Consider the following 26,631-nt stretch of genomic DNA (forward strand, 5'->3'; position numbering starts at 1 on the left):
ATCAGCTCTTAAATAATGATAAACAATGAAGGAATACATGAACAAGCAAACTAAAGAACTGAAAGAATTGTTGTGGTTTTTGTTTCCCCCAGTGCTAGGAATCAAGCCAAGGAGTTCACACTTGCTATAGAAGAGCTCTACCACTGAGCACCCCAGCTCAGGACAGGACACTTCTAAAACACACTTGACGTAAATGAACATACAGTATACTGGAAAGAACAGCAACAGAAAGCCTGAGACTTCTAGCTCTCACACTGGCCTGCCAACTGATTTTGGGACATGGTACCTTAATCCTCACATGCCCAGCAGACATGATAGCATGCTTCTATCTTTATAGATAACATCAACCACCAATACAATAGGTTATAATTTAGAAAATATATAGATCCATTGTTAGGATTCATTTGGTCCTCCATTCAACAAGCTGGGGGCAGAGTGTCCATATTTTAAGATAGCCTCACACCAGGTAGCTTAAGCTAGCCAAAAACTCGATATCCTTACCAAGCATCCAGAGTGCTGGGATTTCAGATGTGAACCACCACACTCAGCAAGGATATCCATTTTTGGTCTGCAAGCATAACTGCACAATATCAACCTGAAAGCACTGATGTCATTAATAAAGATGCCATCCATCCACAAGTTCCTGCTCTCCTGAATGCTTAAGGGAAGTTCCTTGTCTGTGTATCCTGAATAATGGGCATTAACAGCTTAGATGCAAGATTGTAAAACATCAGTAGCAAACTTCTGCCCTCCGGGGTCCTCCCATTGTGCTGTAAGCCTGTATTTAAGACCTCCTACCCCCTTCAAGAAATGACATTCGACATTTAAAATTATATATATATATATATATATATTTGAATGAATACTGTGAGTGTAATCTATGAATACCACAAATGTGATTGATATCATGAGTGTAATTTAAAAATTAAATAAATAAATAAATTTTTAAAAAAAAGAACTAGATAGCTAGAGGCCTGAGCCATTAGGCCAAACAGTTTAAACAAAAAAAAAAAGAAAGGAAGGAAGGAAGGAAGGAAGAGAGAGAGAGAGAGAGAGAGAGAGAGAGAGAGAGAGAGAGAGAGAAAGAAAGAAAGAAAGAAAGAAAGAAAGAAAGAAAGAAAGAAAGAAAGAAAGAAAGAAAGAAAGAAAGAAAGATGTGAATGAAAAGCAGGTAGTGTAGAGATAAAACATTGTTTAGCATGTGCTCAGCCCAGGATACCATCTCCAGAAAACAAACAAACAAAAAAGCAAACAAAAATCCCGACATATCCATCTCTTCGGTTATGTTTAATAGATACCGAACTCGATGACAGACATCCGGAGCTAAAACTTTTCCTGTGAAGAGCCACTGGGCTTCCTAGGCCATACAGTCTCTGCCACAGCCACTTGGTGCTGTGTACACCAGCACCATAAACCATACAGAAAACAATGGGCAGGTCCATATCCGATAGAACTTTATTTGTAGGAATCAGCAACAGGGAAGAGGCATCCCAGGGACCCTGTTTGCCACCCCTGGACAGCTCCAGCTTTGAGGAAAGGCCTATCCAGAGCGTCATTTCTTCTTCCGAGCACTCTCCTTTGGGGTAGGGTCTTCAGAACACTTGATGAAGGCTCACATCTAGGCACTCTGTCCCTCTCCCTCCGTGTCCTTTGATAAGTGCCAATTGGCAAGGGGACCATCCTTCCATGGCAGTTATTCTGAAAGACAAAGCAGGGGGGTAGAGATTAAAGCCAGACCCAGGTCTTTGTGCCGTGCTCAGCCTATCAAGTGGTCCTCTTCAGATCGGACTGTGTTGGCTGTACACCTTCAGAGAGAGACAGGACCATTCTTTCCCTCAATAGTCTTCGGAGTGGGTGTGGGAGGACAGGTTTACGAAAGGCCCTTCTGAAATGCCGGCTGAAAGAAAATCATTCTCCCTGGCACCACGGGCTCTTTCTCGTGTGAAGCTGCGTGCTCACTTTTCCATTTCATTCCTCAAGCACCCCATGGCACCCATCCATGTATTAGGCTAATAACTGCATGAAGCTAGTTAAAAGGAACCGAGCAATTATTTTAATTAGAAGAGAACAAAAATAACACTCCTGGCTTCTGTTTTAAGGGGCAAGAAGGAAGTAGTCAGGGTTCAAAAAGATCCCACAAAATATTTTTGTGAAAGGAAAAAATAATTAAGGCCAAATTTAGAATGTACTTGCAATAAATGGGCCAAATAAATGAATGGCCCCACTGTGCAGCCAGGACCCATTCACAGAGAAGAGTCCCAGAAAGCTCATTTTTATGTGATACCATCTTGAGGACACAGCCAATTTTACACAGTGAAAGTGAATGTCTAGTAGACTCTAATGATCCTTGTGAATCCCTCATGCATCCTCTTAAAGAGTTTCTGTGTAAACTCTTTTATTAATAAGAGAGAGGGGCAGGATCTTGTTCAATTTGCCTTTTAAGCCAGATTTTTTTGTTGTTGTTGTTTGAATTTTTAAATTGCTCTGGAGAAATCTACCTTCACAGAAGATCCCTGTTGCTAATCTATTCAATCAAAGGTGGCATCCATCACAAGAGGACTTTAATAGCTGGCCTGTGCTCCTTTACACAGGGAGAGCATTGAGCTACAGATTTCCCCCAGCCTTGGCCTCAAACCTCCATGGAGACTGTGCCTCTATGACCTCTTCCATCTACCCCAGTCTTCTAAAAAGAAACAAAATGAAACTCAGAGCTGTCAGCTGGTTGCTATTGTTCGTTCTGTGTGGATCTATAAATGTTAGTTGAGCACCTACCCCCGCCACCCCCCCCCACACACACACACATAAAGTTCCAGATTCCCACAGATCGCTGGGGCCTGCGCTCTGCCGAAAAACAGATCCACATCCATCTACTCGCACAGACAAAACCACGGGCAGAAACAAGAGGCAGCCGCTTCAGCTGGGTGAGGTCAAGGTTGTCTAGCCTCAACTTATTATTAAAGAGTGGATTATCCAAGAGAAATACATAGATGGATTGTTTCAGGTAGAAAGATCAGCGGGAACAGAAGCTGAGACACTCGGGACCCTGGTGGGCAGACAGAGCTGGCCACGGTAGAGTGAGAGAGTGATCAACCAAAAATTAGAGTAGCTGGGAAAGCAAGCTGCAAAGACAATCCACAGCCAGGTGCTGTAGTCCAAATATCGGTGTCTTCTCTCAGGTTCCTACTTCATACTAGTACACAGTCAGGGTGCTGTTACGTATAGCCTGGGCTGTGAGTGGGATGTCTGAATGCTAAGCTATCCTTTCTCAGGCATTCAACTGCTCGCTCTGAAAGGGAAATCTGTCCTGTTTATCTCTTGCTGAAAATCATGAGGTGGTTGTTGACGTTTGGTTTCTTTTGTTGTAATACATGCCAAGGCCAAAAGCAACTAAGGAGAGGAAAGGGTTTATTTCACCTTACACATACATGTCATAGTCCATCACTGAGAAGAGCCAGGGCAGGAACTATCGAGGAATGCTGCTTACTGGGTTCACTCTTAGACTCATGTTCCGCTGGCTTTTTTATATACCCAAGGCCCACCTGCCCAGGGATGGGGCAGGCCACAGTGGGCTGGACCCTCCCACAGCAATCAATTGAAATAATCTCTCACAGATATGGCCACGGGCCAATATGATTGCAGCAATGCTTCAATTATCGTTCCCTCTTCCCGGGTTACTCTAGGCTGTGTGAAGTTGGCAAGGGAAATTAATTAGGATAGTGGTTTTGCCAATAGCCAGTGTGATGTTGTTAAGAGGTGTGGACTTTGGGTAGTGATGAAATCATGGGCCCTCCACCTTCATGAATGACAACAGTGCCCTCATTTTTAGAATAAGGCACAACCTGGCTCTCTGCATCTTCCACCATGCAAGAATGCAGCAACAAGACACCATTTCTATGGTCCTAACAGGACACCATAACTGTTGGCACCTTAATCTTGGGCTTCCCCCTCTCCTCAAACTATGAGCAATACATGTCTTTTATTTATAAATTATCCATCCCAAGGGCCAAGAGCATAGCTTAGAGGCAGAGCACTTGCCCGGCGGGCAGCACAGAACACCAAATCATCTAGTCTAAGATCTGTGGGGAAGCAGCCCCCACAGACTGAAATAACAGGTCACAGGTGGACCTGTGCCAAGCCCTCATCCACACTGCAAAGCAATACAAAGCCACCTCCCAGTTTTCAGCAAGGGGATAAGACGGTCAGCTATCCCGTTCAGAGTCCAGGCTGCTTGTGATGACAGGCTGGCCCTGCACTAAAAAGACAGCAAGTCAGAAAGGATAGCTGCGTACCATAGGACTGGAGTCAGTTTTAAAACTAAGAAATATTTCTCAGGAGCAAGGCCTGAAGGGTCAAAAGTCAGAGGTAAAACCGGCTTTGAAGATTCGTGGTGAGGACCATGTGAGTGTCATCACTTGCCCCAAGAGGCTTCTCCTGTCACGGGTTTTTCTTTTAAACCCACATGGCCATCGATCGTGGTTTCCAAAATCAAAATGGAGTAACTAATTCGAGCCTTGGACCCATGAATATCCTGTTAAGGGCTGTTCAGAACCTCAGCAAACAGTCCAGTTCTGTTTACTTTCCTATGCAACCCTTATGCAGAGCCAGCCGTGGTGAGTGCTCAGGCCACTCTGCACACATGTGTAATTGCTCTGTCAAATTATTAGCCTTCCCAGTGTGTTCACATTGAATGAAGTCTGAAGACAATGCATCTCTCGGTTTACAAGCTGAAGTGGATGACACCATGGAAGAGGACATTACGGGCAACTGTAGTCACGCTTAATTCACAAGCATCGTTACAAAAGTACATGTTACAGAAATGAAGAAAACATATGCAACGGTATGTAAAATAAAATGCCACAGCCAAGTTGGGTTTAATCCCAAATACAAGATTGGTTAACATTCAAAAACCTACTGGGGGGTGGGGGAAGAAAGATATGAAAGTAAGCAGAGGCTGTGCTGAATACAAGATAAGTTCTAGCAGGAAAGGGACTGGGGTGGGGCATAAAAAATGACTAAAAGTCATTGTAACGAGTATGAAATTGTCAAGGAACTTAAAAATGTGAGGGAAACCCACTGAATAATCTGTCACACTGGTGGGATGAAGAGAAAAGGGCATGTCGTCACTGCGCACAGAAGAAGTGTTTCACTTAGGGTAAAGATGTCAACACAAAGCATGGAAAGAAGGAGGCCTTTCCAATGAGTGGGGCAGAAGCGGATACTCATAACAGAAGGGCCAACTTGATCAGTGCTGTGGGCAAGGAATACAACCCTGTGGTGCAGAACATTCTGGCAGTCACAAAAATTCCTGGGTTCAATCTTGGTCACAAGACAGAAAGACAGGGAAGAAAAAAAAAGAGAATGAAGAGGTAGGAAAGAATGGAGGTGGGGGGGGCGGGAATGGAGGCCATGTAGACTGTAGATTTAAATATAAAACATAAAAACAGCAAACTTACTAGAAAATATCATTAGGATATTTCCATGGCCTTGGGATAAGAAAAACTCTCTCGAGATAACCAAAGTGTCAACTACAAAGAAATTAGCCATCCACAGAAACCATAAAGAAAGTGATGTGTCAAGTTCCCAACACTTGAACACATAAAAGATTTATACATAAAATGTATACGTGAAAATTCAATATAAAATAAGCAGTCTGGGCTGGAGCAATGGTTCAGTGGCTAAGAGTGCATGTCCCACAAGCATGAAAACCTGAATTTGAATTTGAATCCCCACTGCCTTCTGTGCCTCCGTATAGTAGGAGCAAAGTCAGGTGGATTTCTGGAGACACTGAGCAGACAATCTAGCCAAAACAGTGAGCTTGAGATGACACCCTGTCTCAAGGAACGAGGCAAATGTGGTTGATATATTGTGCACCCCAATAAACTTATCTGGTGGTGAGAGAACAGAACAGCCACTATATTAAACATAGAGGTTAGGCAGTGGTAGCACACACTTTTAATCCTAGCATTCCGGAGGCACAGATCCACTGGGATCTCTGTGAGTTCAAGGCTACACTGGAAACTGCCAGGCATGGTGACACACACCTTTAATCCCAGGAAGTGATGGCAGGAAGCAGAAAGGTATATAAGACATGAAAACCAGGAACTAGAGGCTTTTAAGCTTCTAAGATTTTAGACTTTCAGCAGCAGTTCAGCTGAGATCCATTCAGATGACGACTCAGAGGCTTCCAGTTTGAGGAAACAGGATAGGCTGAGAAGTTAGCAAAGTGAGGTAGCTGTGGCTTGTTCTGCTTCTCTGATCTTTCAGCATTCACCCCCAGTACCCGGCTCCAGGGGTTTGTTTTTATTAATAAGACCTTTTAAGATTCATGTTACAGGCAGATAAGAAGAGAAATGGACTCCCAATGTTCTAGTTACCACATGCATGTGCATGGGTACATGCATGCATGCATGCAAGCATGCATGCAAGCATGCGCGCGCGCGCGCGCACACACACACACACACACACACACACCAAGCAGGCAACTTGAGAATAGTGTTCATAAAAGGGAACACTCAAATGCCCAGTAGACCTGAAAAAGATGCCCAATTTTTTTAAGAATCCAGGAAATTGCTGATCCGGTGGTGGTGCACACCTTTAATCCCAAAACTCAGGAGGCAGACACAAGGAGATCTCTGAGTTAGAAGCCAGCCTGATCTACAGAGCAAGTTCCAGTACAGCCAGGGCTACACAGAGAAACCCTGTCTGAAAAAAAATAGAACCAGGAAATTGAACTAAGCTCACAATGCCAGTCTACTGCGTGCCACCAGAATGACTAGTAAGCATGAGCTGGGCTGGGGAGCAGCAACATTCACTGCTCGAGACTGACACAGTCCCTTTGGAAAGGTACTCATACTCAGCATTATATATTACCATCAAACAGTTCTGCCCTACAATTTAGCAATTTCCCATTCAGCGTAAATACAGACTAAACATAATGCATGTGCACACTCAGCAAGATGAACTCAGGAAAACTTACAGCAGAGCTCTGTGAAATCATTTAGAACTCAAAACAACCAAAACATTCATAAAGGGTAAGATAGATAAACTGTGCAGTATGTGAAATTTTATGAAGAAAATACACTACAATTATAGCCAACGTAATGCTGAGAGAAGAAAGCCAAACACAGATGAATACCTGTCCCACATTAAAAATCTGTACCATGGCAAAATAACTTTAAAAAGTAAGTAAGTATCTCCTGTGTGGTTCCACTTATATGAAGTTCAAGAAAAATAAATAAATAAAGCAAAACAAATCCCTGGGATCAAAAATCAGGATGTGGGTACCTTTGGGAAAGAAGATGGGATTGCATCATAGGAGCAATTGGGAGTATCAGTCATGTGATCTTTCTTGGCCTGCCATGGGTAGGCGTGGTTATGGAATGTGTTAACTCCAGATCAATGCACCGAGTCCCACATTCATGCTCTTCACATCTTCCATATGTGGAGCTCCAATGAAGCTCTAATTTAAACATTCCAAATGTTCTTTTTGCTTCATGATGTCACTCAACATGTGTGTGAAATAGATAGGAAACAGGGAGAATGGATTCATGCCAGACTCAGAGGGAGGGAATGCCTTGCAATGAGCTAAGAAGTAATACATTAAGGGGAAGTGGGGAAGGGAGGAGGGGGAGAGAGAGAGAGATCCAATGTAACAACAACAACAACAATAATAATGACTAAAGAGCAGCCGTGGACACAGAAACTCACAATTGGTCAAAGTCAGTGGAGTGGTCACCCATAAATGGAACATCTGTACCACGCCCCTCCATGAAGATTGAGAGGCCATCTTGCAAAGGGGGAGAGGAAGATTTATTTTTTATTTTTTATTTTTTGGTTTTTTGAGACAGGGTTTCTCTGTGTAGCTTTGCGCCTTTCCTGGAACTCACTCGGCAGCCCAGGCTGGCCTGGAACTCACAGAGATCTGCTTGCCTCTGCCTCCTGAGTGCTAGGATTAAAGGCGTGCACCACCACCGCCCGGTGAGAGGAAGATTTTAAGAGCTAGAGGTCAGAAAGGACAAGAGCAAAACAATGCTTGTGGACATGACGGGACCAGGGTCACTGTGCACACACACTCACAGCACCTGTCGTTGCCGGCACATGTCCCAGCTAGTTCACATTCTCACGGGGAGCTATTGACTGTTGGCAGCTGCTAGGGGAAGGAAGAGTCAATGTCCTTTAAGGGGGTGACCCCAGGGAGGTCTACCATGCTCCGGTGGATGGCACCACACCGGTGAGTAAGCAAATAGCACAAATTGGAATCAGCTGGTTATTTAAAAATAAATAAATACAAAGGGGACTTGGGAGAACAGAGGTGGGCAGAGGTGGGCAGAGTTAGGGGGAAGAGCATGGGACTAATAGCAAAATAAAAAATTGTATGTATTTATGAAATTCTCAAAGAATTAATAAAAAATGTTAGACTTAAAAACTAAGAATATATATATGTATATATATAAAACAAAATGTTAGACTTAAACAAAAATACAGAGTTAGAGGCTCCTTCCTGTGCTTCTAGTGTCAGCATGGAAAGTGGGATTAAAAACTAATACATATATAGACTACATTCGAAACATTGTCCTATTTAGTGTGTATAATGTATACGTCAACAAGTCACAGTGTGGGGAACAATACAGTCACAGTATGATCCAGCTCCTCCCCCGAAAAGCTGGCTCCAGTATCCAGGGCTGCATCTGCAGTTACACAGAGCCAGCATCGCATTGCAAAGCCTCCTGGGCACCCAGGTAAAAGCCCACCCCAGGTGGGGGTCAAGGGGAAATGTTCCCCTTGGTATAGTGTTTCACGGTCCTGCTACCTAATACTGAACAGCTCTCCAGTCTGCATGGTGTTTGCGCCTCCACTCCAGGCACCTGTCTGGATGCAGGATGCTACAGTGCAGCAGGCTATTGCCTTTAACCTTGGGAGGCAGCACCTGTAGGCCTGTATTTAAGCTGCACCATGTGTTTCCAAAAGGTAAATGCAGGGAATATAATCAAAATTGTTTCTAACACTACTGTTTTTACATCAACAATCTATAAATATGTGGAAGAACGCAATATACGTGTGAAATAAACAGAAGGTATGACTCCACCGAGCTAACAAAAAAAAAAAAAAAAAAAAAAAAAAAAAAGCAGCTCTGGAGTTTAGAAAGCGTAGCTTTCAATTGCTGTGTTTTTAGATATGAAACATTATGAAAAACACAGACATTATTCATCAGAGTGATTGTCCTGTGCACCTGTATACCTTATATAAATTTTTTTCCAGGGCTTTTTACTTCAAGGAAATAACTAGCTAATGACATTTCAGACTTTGGAAATTTTTCCCAATAGCACACCGGAGTTCCCTCGGGGAGAGAACTGTGAGTATATGGATTTTTTTTTTTTCAAGATCATTAACAGATATTACAAACCAATTCAAACTGAGCATTTTCTTTGCAAATTACCTTTAACTTTTAAAGCCATTGAAGGAAGGGGGGAAAAAGACAGTGAGTGATTTAATTTACTTAACTTGTCTACAAATTGCAGCTTTGTGCTTCATCGGTGACTGCATTTCCAACAAAAAAAAATATGTATCTCTAACTATCTCTAATAGATATATTTTTCTAAATTACCACGTTGGATGAGTGATATATCCAAAGAGTAACACTGTCTTTTTTTTTTTTTTTTTTTTTTTTTTTTTATCATTTAGCAAGTTGCCCTGGAATTGGGGATGTTTATTCTATTGGTATGTTTAAGGTTAAAAAAAAAAAAAAAAAAAAAAAAAAAAAAAAAAAAAAAAACGGAGCCCCACACTGTCTATCTAAGGCCTAATTAGGTCTCTTCAGTAATTAGCTGGCTTATCCTCTCCTGGGTGCATGCACGGTGATGCTTTGGTTGTTGGTGTACTGTGCCTTTCTGAGGGGAAGGAAGAATTCTTTTATCTCATGATCAAAACCTAGTTTCCGGGCTAAAAAGCTAATATTTGGGTGAGCAGTCCCTCATTCCAAGATTACATCAGGCCTGATTCTGATTTGCATGTTTTCCATTCAAAGAACCCCTGTGGACTTCAAGGGGAGACTCCTACAAGGGCCAGCTACGTGGGAGTCCTGACAGGTTCCAGAGCAAAAACTATACCAGCCACTGCTCATGTTGGAGCCCAAAATCATGACACAAAACGAAAGGGTCTTCCCTGTCTATGCCATCCTGTGGCGCACATGGGAAATGTCCCCCGGCCCGCCAACCGTTTGCTGACTTCTCTGGCTGTTACATGTAAATATTTGATGAATGATGCTTCATTTATAAGAACATACTTTAACAAGAATACTCTTTGCATTTGGTGCCCAACGAAGACTTTTTGAAAGCTCATCGTTTAAGGTGCTGGAAGTTCTTTGTCTCCATTTGATAGTAAGAAGTCCTCATCCCCCTATCGCTGACTGCAGCACTTGGAAGAGCAGGTAGGTCCCACACCTCACCTGGGCAGTACAGAAGAGCTGGCCCTCATGGCATTGGCACAGGAGAGCCAGTGCCAAGGGTGTGAGAATGGGAGATCCGGCCACACCCCTTATGGGCTTTGGCACTCAGGTGAGCCGGAACCATCCCTTGCCAGGGCAGTGCTGGAGAGCTGGCCCTGGTGGTGTGGGTACAGGAGAGCTGGGCCTGCCCCTCACCTGGGCAAATCAAGAGAGCTGGCCCTGGTGGCAGGGGCATAGGTGAGCAGGTAGGCTGACCAACTCAGCTTCCACCCAGGCCCCGGATCCAGTGCTTTGAGTCAACGCCCGCCCCTCCCCCCCGCCCCCAACATCTACCCCATCTAAGAACTGCTGGAGCATGTGAAGGGGCCAGTCCTGCAGAACCAAGGCTGCAGGATCTCCACGACACAGGGCAACAACAAGAAATCTGAGAAGGGCCCCGGTAGGGATCCGGTATTGATAGTGTAGCAGAAGCCAGAGGCCTCGAAGCAGACCAAAGATTCATTACAACAAACATTTTCAAGTAAAACTGTCTGGGCAAAAGGGTGGACAGGGTGACACACCATGACACACTGCAGTTTCCACAGCAAGATGGGTTGTTGTTGTTGTTGCTGCTGCTGCTGCTGCTGCTGCCATTGTTGCTTTTTGTTATTGTTGTTTCATTTTCATTTTTTTTTAATTTTCTTTAACATTTTTATTTTTTGCTGTTGTGGTTTTCTTTTAGGGGGAGATTGCAAGGGCTGAGGGCAGATATAGAGGGACAGGGAGATGAGTGGGATTGGGGTGCGTGATAAGAAATTCACAAAGAATCAATAAAAAGTTTTTAAAAAATAAAGAAAAAAGTCAATTTCGCACAAATCAGACAGGAACGTCATCATAAGCCTCTGCATGTCCTGCTAACAGCAAGTGGGTGGGACACTAGCTGAAGAATGTTCATCCTGTCATCAAGAGTAAAGGAGCCAGGCAGTGGTGGCGCACGCCCTTAATCCCAGCACTTGGGAGGCAGAGGAAGGAGGATCTCTGTGAGTTCAAGGCCAGCCTGGTCTACAAAGCAAATTCTAGGACAGCCAGGGCTGTTACACAGAGAAATTCTGTCTCAACACCACCACCACCACCCCCAAAAAAGAGTAAAGGAGCCTTGTTAATCCTCCACTATATTACAGGGCAGATGATACCACCGCCATGTGAAAGACGGTGATGGGAGCTTTAAAGAACTCTACTCCAAAGTCCTAGGGCAGGAGTGTAGAAAGAGACTGAGGAATCCAGATCTGCCCAGTGCCATACCCAACATTCATCTGCCTCAAACTCACAGGTGATTTCAAATGCCAAGTTCATAGCCTAACATCTGATAGAGAAGCAGACCCTCCGACTGTGGTCCTCCAATTTGAACTCGGACAAAGGGTACTTTACTACATTCTACACTTGGACAATTAAACTGCAAGGAGTTGGTTGCCCCATGGGTTTCCCAGTGTGACCCTGTCAGAAAAGGCAGATAAGGTTGGATATCTAAACTAACTGGTCTGTATGGCACGTGTGTGTCACAAAATGCTGACACACTTCAGAACTTCAGAAAATGAGGCTCGATCCTCTAGGCCACAGCAGTTGCTCATACAAAAGGCACAAAGGGAGGTTGATGGTCCCAAGATGATGCATATCTGTGGACAGATAGCTCAATCCAAAATCATCACAACATCTAACTTGTGTTGGAATCAGGGTGGGTGAAACTCCCCTTGATCCACTTGGCCTGGGCCCCAGCATCGGAACTTTGGAGCCCTAATCAAGTCTACTGGGAATGTTCAGGCCATGGAGGAAGTTTAGAAGGTGATTTCCTGTCTGCCTGGTGAGCATACACCACCCCAAGATGGCTGCCTCCAGGCGATAATGGGAGAGGTCTTAGTTATTTACAAATGCCTTCCTGTTCACTAGACTTTCACAGCCAGGTCCTCTGAAGCCAACAGAAGGATTCCAAACAATTTACAATTTCCAGTGTGGCCACTGGGACCCTTTCCCTGGGGACTCAACTCTGAGAAAGTTTGCCCGAACGGAGACATGTGGTCCAGGAGTGTCTTTCATACTTTAAAGAACATCCTGAAGCAATGTGAATACCTACCTAGTCTAGACTGCTGGGTGGTAAGGAGGGCATGGGTCAGGTCCCATTTGTCAAAATACTTCATTAAGGGCCATGTAGGGAGGCCCTCCACCTTCAGCTACAAGGCTAAACACCACACTGCTCTCACCACTGGACCTGGGTCTTCCCATGAAAATGAATCAAAATGCAATGATCTGTCCATTAACAGATGTCCAACTTGAAGGTTAAAACTAAAGTGAGATGCAAGTGGATTTCTAAGCACACCTTTGCTCCCTGGATAAAAATCAAACTCCTGAGCAGAAACCACGTTGAATGTCACTTGTCCCCTCACCTGAGAACCTTGCCCGCCATGTGGCATCCAGATCCAATGCCCACTCCACCCCTTTCCTGGATACCCATGTGTCCTGCTGGCCCCTTCCTTTCCCATTGTGACTCAGAAAGACCTGCTGTGATTTCTAGGTGTGGATTTTCCCAAGCATGACCCAAGGGATTTCCTCCAGGCCTGCCGTGGCCATGAATGAAGATGCTCTCTCTGTTGGTCCCTTGTGAGCCATCCGTCTCCTTGATTCAGGAGAAGGGCAGTCATCTCGGCATCGCTCCTTATTGGTCTCTGGGCCCCTGCACCATGTGAATGACTCAGGAAATGAGTTGTGCCTTACCTGAGTAATGAACAGTATTGCCCCAGCTGTTGCAGATGCTGAGGAAAAAAGGACTGCCAGTCCCCAGGCCGGCCTGGGTCACACAGCAAGACCCTGTCTCTAATGAAAGAAAATTTAAAAAAAAAAAAAAAAAAAAAAGAGCATTGCCTTTAAAGCTCATATCTGAGACAAAACAACACAAACCCTAGTCACTTGGTTTCATGTGCTACCCTTGGCCACCTTTGAACCCGATCAGAAGATCAGAAGATAGTTCTTGCTCTGGATATTGCTCTGTATAAATAAAACACTGATTGGCCAGTAGCCAGACAGGAAGTATAGGCAGGACTAACAGAGAGGAGAATTGAGGGAACAGGAAGGCAGAGAGGGAGAGACTGCCTGCAGCTGCCGCCAGGACAAGGAAGATGTAACGTACCAGTAAGCCACGAGCCACGTGGCAAAGTACAGATTAATAGAAATGGGCTGAATATAAGAGTAAGAGCTAGACAATGATAGGCCTGAGCTAATGGCCAAGCAGTTTAAATAATATAAGCATCTGTATGTTTATTTTATAAGTGGGATAAGGGATTGCCAGGGCTTGGTGGGACCCAGAGAGAAAACTCTCCAGCAACAAGTTCTCCCCTGTTCCTCTCCTCTAAGTTCAAGTTCCTTCCCTGTGGTTAACCTCCTTCATGCCCACCCATACCTGGTCTAAAGAGCTGTTGCTCTCTTCTCATAGAAATAGCTGACATGTTGGTGCAACCTGCCTGCTAAGGATATACAACTTCCCAGGTCATCTCATGTTCTCATGCCATCTAATGTGTAAAACAGCTGAGTCCAGTATTCTGTGGGGCCAGGTATGACTCTCAGGTTGTTCCATGGGACTCCATCGCCAGCTGGCAGGGGTTTTATGGCAGCTTAGAACTCAGCTGCATTACCTAAAGAGTCTCCACTTGAGAGTAGAGGATGAGAAACAATTTAGATCTTTTTTTATTCTCTAATTTTTTTCCTTTATTTTCAAATTAGAAAAGCACTACATATTGTAATACTTTAAATGGTGAATAAAAGCAAAGGTGAGCATGACTCCCTGTCCTACCACATTACCATGCTCTTGAGACCACCAGTACATGCACAGCACATACTACATTCAAGGATAGCACATCAATATACAGCACATAGATTACCCATGCTGTAACACCTTGTATACCACTTCATGTGAATAACGTTATGACGATGGGAGAATCTGAGTACACAACTGTATCTTTAATTACCCATCTATTTTCCATACCTTTCTAGGGTATGTTGCTTTAAGCACTTTCTGGAAAACACAGATTTGCTTTGGCCAGGGGACCATGCCTGTCTTCGGTGGCCTCCATTTCCTGTTATGACTTTTGCTGCTTCTGCTGCTGCTCTTGCTATTGCTGTTATTGTGGGGTTTGATAAGATGTTTGTATGCTGGGATGAAACCCAGGACCTCATTCCTGCTAAGCTCTTTATTATTGGGCTCTACCCCAACCCTAACTTTTTGCCCATGAACATTCCTATTGCCCTGGACATGCTGGGATTGAGTAGATCTTGAGAGAAGCACTGGGTTGGTTTTTTTTTTTTCCTTCTTACTTGGTTCTGAAAGATGCCCTGCCTTGCACACCTCCCAGCCTGTTGGCTTCTTGTCTTCCTTCCCTTTCTGATGGAGCTACTGGCCAGTTGCCAGCCCCAATGTTGCCTCTAACCTCATCTCTTTCCCTTGATGCTCCAAAAGCCATCAATCTTTCCACTGTGGACCCATTTCCCTTTCCCCACTCGTGTCTTTCTCCATCCATTGTCTGGCAAGGAGTACCCTAGTGCTCAGTTGGTACCCTCTATTTGTCCTTCTGATTCTCACCCTACCAGGTCACACATTTGAGCCACATTCTTGCACTTGACTTTGTAGGTTCCAAGTAGAACTAATCCTTACCATAACCTATAAAACGGAGGCTAAATGTACCTACTGTACACAATACACTCTGCTAGGTGAGAGGGACACCATTGCTAAAAAATTTTTAATTGTTTTTTTAGGCCAGATATTGTGTTGTACATTTAGGGTATGAGCTTAAGGAGGCAGAGGCTGAGATGAGAGAATCTATTGAGTACAACACTAGGAGGAATTCAAGGACGCACTCAGCAGCACAGGGTGTCCTCATCTCAAAACAAAGACAGACTTAGGGAAGACCATTCATTGAAAAGCCACTGGGAATTATTAGTGAGGGAAGGAAGTCTCTTGAAGTCCAGCAAACGGCCTCAGAGGATAGCAATGCATCCAGTCACAACTGAATGAGAGTTATCCATGGAACAGAACCTAAAAGATGATACCTGAAGTGGAGTTGGAAGTGAAACATGGAAAGAATCTGTAAATGAGAGCCTCTTCCTCCTGCAGGCTAGACATAAATGGCAAGGGAAGCCTGGCTGGAAGAGAGACCATCCCATGGGCTGCACGAGTGCCTATATTAAATGGAAGACCTAGTGATCCATCTTTTGCGTAAGTGACCAGTGACAACTCAACCTGTTCTAGAGATCCTTCTGAGTATGCAGCTTAAATAAAGCCCCCAACCTCCAGCCCTTAGATGGCTCTCCCCTCCAACACACATCAATCAATTACCCCAGCACAAAACAGACACCCAGGAAATGAGACACCTGGCACCGTCTGCAAGAAATCTTGGCAGCCACTAGGGTACCATTTTGTTACCCTAAAGGATAGCTGAAATACTCCAAATTAATTTAATGTATCTGCTTTGAGCTATTTTTCCCATGAAAGACAAACACCCGCCCCCCACACACACACATACACACAAACACATTGTGCTGATTCTTCCCTCAAAAACCCACTTGTCCACTCTTGTCCACTTGGAGACCAGGCTGGAGGTTCAGAAGGGGGACCAGAGTGAGGTGAATTTGTCTCCTGGGGACTGAACCTGCGACCTCATTAGCGCAGGGTTCTAATCAACCGAGCCACCAGGCACATTCCTTGCTGAAGGCACCATGGCAGTAATTTGCTACATGTTAATTCTAAGATTAACTACAGATGAGGAGCATTCCTAGGGGGCAAAATGGGAGATTTGCTAATTCTTGGGGAAAGATTTAGGTCATCGGTTTTTGAACCCTTCCGTTTTAAAATACAATTCTGTAATCTTGAAATGGTGCCCACCACCGTCTACCGCTGTCTACATCAGGACAAAGCAAAAAGAGCGGTGTCGCTCTTGCAAACTACTACCCAAGTGCCTGTTCATGGCGTTCTCCACATTTTCTGTTTCAAGCACAGCACAGAGAGAACGGGTTCCATGCTGAGTCGACGATGGTTTTCCAAAATCTAGAGGGCTGCACCCCATCACTGCCACAGCTACCCCCTTCCCAAAATGCTAAGTCCTGAAAAGACAATCCTTCCTCCCCCAAGAAAAAGGGAAGGCAGTGTTAGAGACCTGTCTGAAGACAGAGGAAGTCTAATCCACTCCTCTCTCTTCCTTTTCCTTTAACCAGCCTTGAAAAGCTAATGTTTAAAAACAGTAAATATGTATGGAATACTGTTTTGACACTGCCTTGGTATCCTGTACTCGAATTTCTATGAATATTCTGTCTGCTTCCAAACTCTGAGAACAATTTCCGTTCCGAGGCTACATTAAACATTCAGGCCATTTCAACGTTAGCTGCTCCCACCCTCACTGTGACTTTGAACTTGATATGGCTTAGGAAGAAATCAAAGCAACTATTTAAAAATATTAATAAAGATGGGATCTATCCCAGACTTTGTAATTTTGGGGAGGGACCTCTGTGAGGCATCCTGGGAACAGTGTTGGGAATGTGCCCATACTAGCTTTTCTGTGGGAAGCTGACTGGAACCCCCACTGTTTTCTGGAAGGATTTTCACCATGGAGAAACTCAAGCCTCACACTTGCACATTGAACCTTCTGTCCTAGAAGCTTAAAGCAATGATTTAATATCTTGGACTGGCTGAGGATGTAGTTCAGTGGTAGAGCAAGCGCTGGGTTTGAGCATCTACAAACAAACACCTTGACATGCATACATATATATACATCTAGGCTACTGTCAATTGTAAGAGACAATTCCCACCTTTTTTGTTAACTCCCAGCCTGGCATCATGGGAGCATCCTGGGTCTTGACTTGACCATTAGAGGTTCTTGGGAAAGTTAAGTCTCTTGTGTCAACTGTTGATTTTTTCATCTGTAAAATGATGGCAATTATAATTACTACAAAATAGGTCTGCAGCTGTGCACCAGAAAAGCACATAAAATTATTCAACTCCAGGTTGAAACACAGTACTGAGGGACTCATTCAAATGTAAGAGTTAGGGCCGTGGGTGTAACTAGGGTAGAGCACTCATTTGGTTTGTATGAGACCCTGTGTTTGATCTCTAGCACCACAAAAGCAAATAACTAGACTGCAATAACCTAGCTACTGTGGGCCTCTCTTAAGCAAAGCATCCCCCATCTGGGTGTAATATGTTGCATTTCAAATACCCATCGCTTTATAAAGCCACAGCAAAAGTTAAATATGTACTACAGTTCTACATCCACAAGGAAAACACTAACGATTAAACTGAACACAACATGCTTAAATAGCATGCTCTGATTCACATAGCTCAGAGGCAGAAGCCTCAAATGAAAATAGCTAGCCCTGATTTCCAAATTAATGCCTATAAAAATGTTTTCTTATGAAATTCATTCTAAAACAGTGCAGTGGAACTTTCCAAATTAGCATGACCAAAATAGATGATCTTTCTCTCTACGATATATCCGATTCTTAACCAACCTAAAGGTTTGAAGGAATTTCAAAAAGGGTATAAAAATATTATCTGCCTATTCAAATAATCAGGCTAAGAACATTCTTATCTGAAAATACAATCTGAGACAGCCTCATTTTATAGTCAAGAAACTCTCTTAACATATTCAGGGAGCTACAGTTTTAAACAACTCAAATCGAAGCTGACAGTCAGAAACTAAATAAACAAAAACTAACTAACCTGCTGGGTAGTATCCGTCTTACAGTCCTGGGCACAGTTGTGGAAATCTGCAGGGGGATGGGTGGTTCAGTAAAATAAATAGTTTTCATTTCCTCTCTATATTTCCTCAAACCACACCAATGCACTTGTCTGTGGTTCACTTTAAGGGTTTGGTAAGCACTCTCCGCACCTTGCTTAGAAGACTATGTTTTATTGTTATTTTTGTAATAAAATGGAAGAAAGAATGTGGGTGTCCATTGTTTTAATCCATTGAGTCCTAATTACTTCCCATTCTCATTCATCAGCAAGGTAGTGTTCTTAAGAGACTTAGGGGGCTTTTTAGCCATTAAATATTGCCTTTTCATTTTGTGATGTTTGTTTCTTTCCATAAAATGATGCTGTATAGTCCCTCTCATGGTGATGGATGAAAGATAGAGAGAATTCTGTTAGTGATATTGGACCATGAAGAAGTAAACTTCAGAGATCAAATCCCCAACAGAAATAAAATGTATTATGTGAGGTGGAAACATGGGATTCCTTAAAAATATTCAACACGACTGCTAATTTAGTAACAACGTTGTTTTATTAATATTTGAAGGGGGAAGGATATAGCTCTTAGGCTTTAGCCTTTGGCCAGACTCTCTCTACTTGCCACCATTCCCTAAGTGAGCCAGGATGTTTACAGACCCCAAAGCCTGTGAGCCTTGCAATGGGCTGTTAAAACCACAAGGGTCACAGGCAAGAGTTGAAGATGATGTCATTGCACTTACCTCAGCCAAGGTTACAGCTGGATCTTGGTCTCTGTGACTCAGTAGGAGATGGGAATCATCTGTGACTCAGTAGGAGATGGGAATCACCTGCTTTCAACAGTACAGGATACTTACAGCATCACTGAAATCTGAACAAGAAAGACATACAAAAGTGCTACAGTGAAGCCAGATGTGGTAGTGTAGGCCTATAATCCTAAGTACTTGGGAGTCTGATGCAAGAGAATCACATGAGCCTACGAATTCAAGGCCAGCCTGTGTAGCATAGTGTTGCAAGGATATCCAGCCCCTTTCTAGACATTTGGGTAATCAAGTATCTTTTTGAGCCTTGACTTCTTTCTCCAATGTAAAAGATATGGTGGTGGTGGTGGTGGTGGTGGTGGTGGTGGTGGTGGTGGTGGTGGTGATATGCATTGGCAGAAGTAGTAGCAGTGGTCGTGGTAGTCATGGTGATGCTGTTGATGGTGATAATAACGATACTGAAGGTTATGGTAGTGGTGGTAGTTATGAAGGTGGTGGTAATGATGATGATCATGGCATTGGAATTAATGGACGTGGTGATGGTGGTGCTGGCAGTGAAGGTAATGGTGAGGGTGAAATGGTGGTGGTATTGGAGGTGTTAGTGTTGGAGTTGACGGTGGTGGTGGTAACAGTATTGGAGTCAGTGGCAATGGTGGTGGGTGGCGGCAAAGGTAGTAGTGATGGTGGTGGTGATAATAATAACTTTATTGGTGGTGTTGGTGGTAATGGTGCTGGAGGTAGTGATTATGTGGCAATGATCATGGTGAGCATGGCGATGTTGGTGATCATAGCAACAGTACTTTACCAGTAGAGTGAGCATGGTCATGACCTTCAAATCTCAAAAGATGAACTGAAGACTTCAGCTTCAGAAAGCCACTCTCTCTATCCTTTCTCGGTCTTAATTCCTATTTATCGGGTGCTAAAGTAATCACAGCTGTGCTGTTCTTCATTAAGATTTATTTTACTTTTAGAGGTATGTTCATGTCATGTCTGTCTATGTCATGTCTCTCTGTGTCTGTGTCTGTCTGTCTGTGTCTGTCTGTGTCTGTGTCTGTCTGTGTCTGTCTGTCTGTGTCTGTCTGTGTCTGTGTCTGTCTGTGTCTGTGTCTGTCTGTGTCTGTCTGTGTCTGTCTGTGTCTGTGTCTGTCTGTGTCTGTGTCTGTGTCTGTCTGTGTCTGTGTCTGTCTGTGTCTGTGTCTGTGTCTGTCTGTGTCTGTGTCTGTCTGTGTCTGTGTCTGTGTCTGTGTCTCTGTCTGTCTGTGTCTGTGTCTGTTTCTATGTCTGTGTATGTCTGTCTGTGTCTCTGTCTGTCTGTGTCTATGTCTATGTCTGAGTCTCTGAACTTGAATTGAGATGTCCATGGAGGCTAGAAGAGAGAGTTGGAGTTACAGACAGCTGTGAGCCACATGATGTGGGTGCTGGGAACCAAGCTTGGATTCACTGCAAGAGTGTGTGCTCTCAACCTCTGAGTCAGTTCTCTAATCCCGACAACATTATTATTAATTATGACTTGAAGGACACTTTTTAAATAATGAAAAAATGAAGCAGAAATCAAGCCACCACTTCAGGGACATACCTCTCTTCATGCGTATTTTTTGTGGTTGTTGTTATTCTTAGCTATTACTTTCATCATAACCATTGTCACTGAAAGCATTTCAAAGTACCAGGAGTCCTTGAAGATGCTACATTGTAAAATCCCAAGGACAGAAGAATTCAGTTCATGGAGATTTGAGTAGAGCCATGTGACAACACTCTTCTAGCAATGTCTGGACTGTCTGGGAGTTGAAATTCATACAGCACTCATCATGATAATAAAGAGAACCCCTTACAGACTAGTGATACTTAGTGAATAAGGGGGGCGTCATGGCGCCATTCACTTACATTTCTCTTCTTCTTTCTAGGCTCACTGTAACATAGAATGTCTACAGTCACTTCAAAGTTAGGAGTGGCCATGTTGACTCATGAAATATGAGCAGAAGAGGCAGGTGTCATCAATGGGAAGAAGCAGCAGGAGTCCAGACACCAAGTTCTTTCTCCCTGTGGTAAAAGAGGAAGCAGGTAAAGAAGGAACCTCCATCACTCCAGAATCCTAAATGTCAATGACGAGCAGACCTCCTTCTGATCTACAATAGACTTACAGAAAGAGTGAGAAATAAATTCCTGATATCTTAAATCACTGAAATTTGGATAGTAAACCACAGCCTATTGCATCCTAACAGACACCAATGTCTCAGATAAGAATGTTCAAAGTCAACTGTGGTCACATAGAGAAGAAGAAATCTACATTTCTCCCCACAGTAAACAAAGCCTTCTGAGACCTCACCTCTTTTCCAAACAAGGCCCATTTCAGAGTGAAAGTGCCCACAAAAGGGAAGATGTGGGTATCACAACCCATAAATGATGGAAAGCCATTCTGCCCCACCGTAATTCTATCTGAATTTAGTGAACTTGTCTAGCTGCACTTGACTTTAAATAATAAAGTATCGCCTCATTATGAGGCTAGCAGACAGACCCAGCCCCTCCCACCCCACCCTACCCCTGACACTTTCAGAGCGGCTCATTTAAACATGTACTGCTCAAGGAGTCAGCCACCTTAACAGACTGTTTTTGGGAAAACCAGATCTCCTCAAAGTTAGGACCTTGCTGCATGATAAGTGGGACAGTAGATGAGAGAAACCTATCTGTGCCTGCCCTCCAATACCCCCACCAAGCTCCACCCCAACGGAGCTGTCGTTGGGTTTGAAAACCCTAGTGCCTGCAAAGTACAGAAGCTCCTTGAAGACCTGGCCCAGCGTTGTTTATGAGTTAAAGACTTGCTGAGTCTTGCCAAAAACAACAGGGAGGGAGGAAAGGGAATGGTGGGTTTTTGGGGGATTTTGGGGTTTTTTTTTTTCTTTCTTTTTTCTTTTCTGAACTTGAGAAATAAGCATAAACCTCCTCTTTTCTAAAAGGCCGAATGGCTACAATTTTCCACAATGGAGCTGACCTCTCAGTGGCCATTGCCTCCATAAGATCCAAGTGGTTTCTTAATGGTCATCGCTTTCCTTCCCAAATAAATCACACGGTTGCCATAGCCAAAATAGATGTCCTGGCTTCTTACAAAGAGGCATCAAGTCTTGTACATTGTTCAGGGACATTGTCAAAACAAAAATGTGAATGACATGTGTGCGCTTTAACACATTGAAAGTGGCATTATTTTTTTCATTCCCAGCCTCTAGTGGGTCTAGCTTGTACAGTCTCTACCTAAGCAAGAACAGGAGAAATACACACTTACTAGATGTATGTCCAGTACAAAATCCTGACAAAACCCTTTGAGTTGGGTTCTATTATGTCTGAGAATGCAGTGTGAAGCAGAGAGTTCAGTGGTTTACCCAGGGCATATATACAACAGTGATTGTAGAGCCTGAATTATAGACATAACATACACACCACAGCAACTCCTATCTATATCGTCCTGCTACCAGGCAAGTTTTGTTGTGGAATAATCTTTTTATACACTGTGGAGATATGTCTCTGCCAAGGCACCTTCTGATTAGTTTGATAAAGAGCTGAATGGCCAATAGCTAGGCAGGAGAGAATAGGCAGAACTTCCAGGCAGGAATAGAAACTCTGTGTTAGAATCTGGTGTGGGGGATTTGACAGTGAGACACAGAGGAAGTCAAACTTACTATATGGAGGAGAGGTAAGGAGCCAAGTGACAGATGCAGATTAACAGTTAATTTAAGATTTAAGAGCTAGTTGGCAACAAGCCTAATCTAAGGTCAAGCTTTCATACTTAATAAGACGACTCCATGTCATTATTTGGGAGCTGATCATCCAAAGGAAGTCCGACTACAAGTTTTGGGTTGTTTTTTTTTTTTTTTAATAGCTGTGGATATGTTATTCTGTTAGCTTTCATCATTATGACAGAATATGCAAAATAAATAAGGGAATAAACATTTGTTTGGGTCACAATTTCAGAGGTTTCAGGCTACAGTCAGCGGGCCCCATTGCTTTGGTCTGTGTCAAGCCAGAAACACCACGGTGGAAGAATAGAACAAAACGCAAAGCTGTTTGGCTCAGAGTGGCCAGGATGCAGGGGCCCGGGATGGGGGCTGGGAGAAGAAGAGAAAGAGGAGGACGAAAAAGAAGGGAAGGTGCCAGAGACAAGCTATATCCTTCAAGTATCCCTCTGTGGTGGTTTGAAAGACAATGGCCCTCCAAAGGGAGTGGCACTATTAGGAGGTGTGGCTTTGTTGGAGTAGGTGTGGTCTTGCTGGAGTAGGTGTGTCACTGTGGAGGCGGGCTTTAAGGTCTCATATATGCTCAAGCCACACCCAGTGAGACAGGTCATTTCCTGTTGCCTGCACAAGATGTAGAACTCTCAGCTACCTCCCAGAATTATGTCTGCCTGCATGCTGCCATGTCCCCCCATGATGATAATGGGTTGAACTTCTGAACTGTAAGCCACCTAGTTAAATATTTACTTTTATAAAAGTAGCGATGGACATGGTGTCTCTTCACAGCAATAGAAACCCTAACTAAGACACCCTCCCTATAACCTTCTCCTCCCACCAGGCCTCACCCACTAATAGGACATTCAGCACAATGAGATCAGAACCCTCATGATTCTATGACCTCTCAGGAGTGCCACCAACTTGGGACCAAGTCTTCAACATTTGTTGATGTATACTTTACACACAAACCTCCACAGCCGTCGACACAGTTGCTAAGGAGAAGGTACTAAGCCCTCTATCATTATCAGAAATGCAGGAATCTCAACCTAGAGTCCCATAGTGAGAGCTTAAAATCTACCAAATAAAGGAGGATTTGAAGAGGCAAGGGAAGAAGAAGACTGTCTATGGCCATGGGGAAGAGAGGCCCATCTGGGCAACTACAGGAAAGATGTTTTGAACTGAACCCAGTTGATAAGTTAATAAAAACTGCCTGAAAAGTAGTTAGCTTTCCATCACTATATGTTAGTTTGAATTTATCCGTAGCTTAGAATTTTTAAAATAAACCACTATGAAAGAACAGAATGGATTACATCCATAAAAACAAAGAGAGCAGAGAGACAAGAAAGTCACGGACACATTATAGTCAAAAGAAGATGCTTAAGGGATAATGAGAGGGAAATGGGGTGCTAAGACAGAGAAGGAATTCCAGCAAAATCACTGGGAAGAAAAGAAACAGAGGAGTACAAGGAAGTCAAGTGTAGATTGCTTTTAAGAGGAGAGAAGAGCCTGGCGGTGGTGGCGCACGACTTTAATCCCAGCCCTCGGGAGGCAGAGGCAGGCAGATCTCTGTGAGTTCGAGGCCAGCCTGGACTGCAGAGTGAGTTCCAGGAAAGGTGCAAAGCTACACAGAGAAACCCTGTCTCGAAAAACCAAAACGAGAGAGAGAGAGAGAGAGAGAGAGAGAGAGAGAGAGAGAGAGAGAGAGAGAAGAATTGGATCAGTGTATCAATTATGTTTTTACTGCTGTGCTAAAAAGCATGAGCAGAAGCAACTAATAAAGGAAGGGTTGATTTGGGGCTTGTGGTTCAGGAGGGATGGATAGATCAGCCACCATCACAGCAGGAGCATGGTAGCAGGCACCAGGCAAGGCAGCGGGAACAAGCAAGAGTTTATATCGCCAACCGCAAACAGGAAACAGAGAGAGCCAACTTAAAATGGCACAAGTCCTGTGAACCCCAAAGTGACACATCTCCTCCAGCAAGGATACACATCTTAAGCCTCCCCAAACATCCACCAACTGGAGATCAAATATTCAAAGGCCCAGACTCTGGGGAACTTGCATTCAAACCCCATGAGGGATGGGGGTGGGGAGTAAGAGAGAGGCCCTTGCCAGTCAGAAATAATTCTGCATGAAGTAAATAAGTACTGACTGCTTAGAAAATACACTGAAATGGGCGTCGGAGGCGAGAGAAGAATCGCTAAAGGCTGCCTCATTTGAGCCAGGTAGGGGTGCAGATAAATAGGTTAACTATTTTCAATGCCCAGCAAAATTCAGAGAAAGGAGAGCCTTTTATTATTCAAAACACATGTAGATTTCTAAATAAATAAATAAATAAAAGGGGGGATTTTTTTGTAAACCTCTAGATTTTGATTAAAGTCTTTCCATTTCTTCCCCTACCCATAAAGCTCACGTTCATCTCAACTCCTTACAAAAGATGCTCCCAATCTGTTCTATGACTTTGCGAAAGGCATGGGGGCTGTGCCCATATCCCTTCACGCTAGTCTTTGATTTTGACGTCGCTGCTTGAACTCTGCGATTCGTGTTGCAAAATTTAGCCCTTCTGAATCTGTTTCCCGAGTTGACTAGTTCCCCCGGCTCACTGGAATTTTTAGCTGAATGTATCACTCTCTGCAGCCCAAATGGGCCAGCCATTTAAGCATATGATACACAATGCACCTTTCTCTGTATTAATCAATTTGAGCTACTTCCTGGTAGGAATTATTGACAACGTGGCTGTTCTTCAGACTTGTATCTGCAATACAAACATTTGCTCCTCTACTCACCAACCCATAAATCCTAAAGTTGGAGGGATAATTTCACAGTCCACATCTTTTCTTGTAGCGAATTGCACCTCTGGGGGAAAAAACAAACAAACAAACAACAAAAACTAAAACCACCTTCTTGTCGCCTTTAACAAACCCTCATCACCAACAAACTCTTGCTGGTTCACAGCACACCGAAAAGAGAAAACTCAGCACCTTGAATAATATTGTGAGAACAACTGCTTTTTTAAATAGTTTTAAATATTTTTTTAAAAAAGGAAATGTCAGGCCGGGCGGTGGTGGCGGTGCACGCCTTTAATCCCAGCACTCAGGAGGCAGAGCCAGGTGGATCTCTGTGAGTTCGAGGCCAGCCTGGGCTACCAAGTGAGTTTCAGGAAAGGCGCAAAGCTTTTTTTGAAACGCTGTCTCAAAAAAACCAAAAAAAAAAAAAAAGGAAATGTCTTTATTGTAACAAAGATAATGTCTTCTAGCCCCAGAGTAAAAATACTGATAACTGAAACTATCCTGGGTTATCATTGTCATGATGTGGACATATTTTGTAAATATCGCTTACAGAACCATCTAGAATTCTGGTCTTCAGATTTTCACTGAAGAAGAACGCGGTGGTAAAAGAAAAAAAAAAGAAAAAAAAACAACATCTGTGGATGAACTGTTTCCCATTTACTTTGTAAAACTGCTCAGGAATTCACATAAATAATTAATGAAATACCCATCTTTCCTGAGACATAAGAAAATACTGCTGGATGTTTTCCAGGCTAAATGACCGAACTGAAGGATCTGCTTCCTCCTATGAAAATATATAACCTCCCTGAGCTGGGGCTCCTCACCCAAATTCTGAAAAAGAAGAATAATAGTAATATCCAATCGGAGCGACATGACCATGATGACTGGACGGTATTTCAAAATCAAAAAAACGATAGTAGCACACAGTGGGAAATGCAGCTGAAGGGCCAGGAAGCATTTCCCAAGGCATCACAAGGGTGCATCATCCATCTTTGCCTGTTTCTCTCTACATCACGTTCCATATTGTCAGATGCTCCAGAGCAGTACTAAGTTACTGCAAATGGTGTCTACTTTAGACTTACACAACAATTTTTTTCTAAGGAGCTTCTTCACTTACGTTGCTTCTCCCAAAGTCCTCATGATACTGAAATGATATCATATATATATATATATATATATATATAT

At 43.5% G+C, this 26,631-nt stretch overlaps 1 long non-coding RNA gene across 5 annotated transcripts in view; it reads right to left on the reverse strand.

The window, feature by feature from the left end:
- Nucleotides 1-1,437: 1,437 nt before the first annotated feature.
- Nucleotides 1,438-26,631, reverse strand: part of LOC114690822 — a 48,396-nt gene continuing 23,202 nt past the window's right edge. For 4 of the 5 annotated variants that reach the window (XR_005090069.1, XR_003734127.2, XR_003734129.2 and 1 more), the window contains exons 2-6: nt 20,825-20,980; nt 18,926-19,053; nt 18,177-18,223; nt 17,267-17,377; nt 1,438-1,698 (exon numbers count right to left, since the gene is read on the reverse strand). This is a non-coding gene — a long non-coding RNA (uncharacterized LOC114690822). Of the gene's footprint in view, nt 1,699-17,266; nt 17,378-18,176; nt 18,224-18,925; nt 19,054-20,824; nt 20,981-25,443; nt 25,514-26,631 lie in introns of all 5 variants that reach the window. The other variant, XR_003734128.2, reaches the window with a different exon arrangement.

Source organism: Peromyscus leucopus, chromosome 16_21, assembly GCF_004664715.2.
Source record: "Peromyscus leucopus breed LL Stock chromosome 16_21, UCI_PerLeu_2.1, whole genome shotgun sequence".
In the NCBI taxonomy this organism is placed as follows: domain Eukaryota; kingdom Metazoa; phylum Chordata; class Mammalia; order Rodentia; family Cricetidae; genus Peromyscus; species Peromyscus leucopus.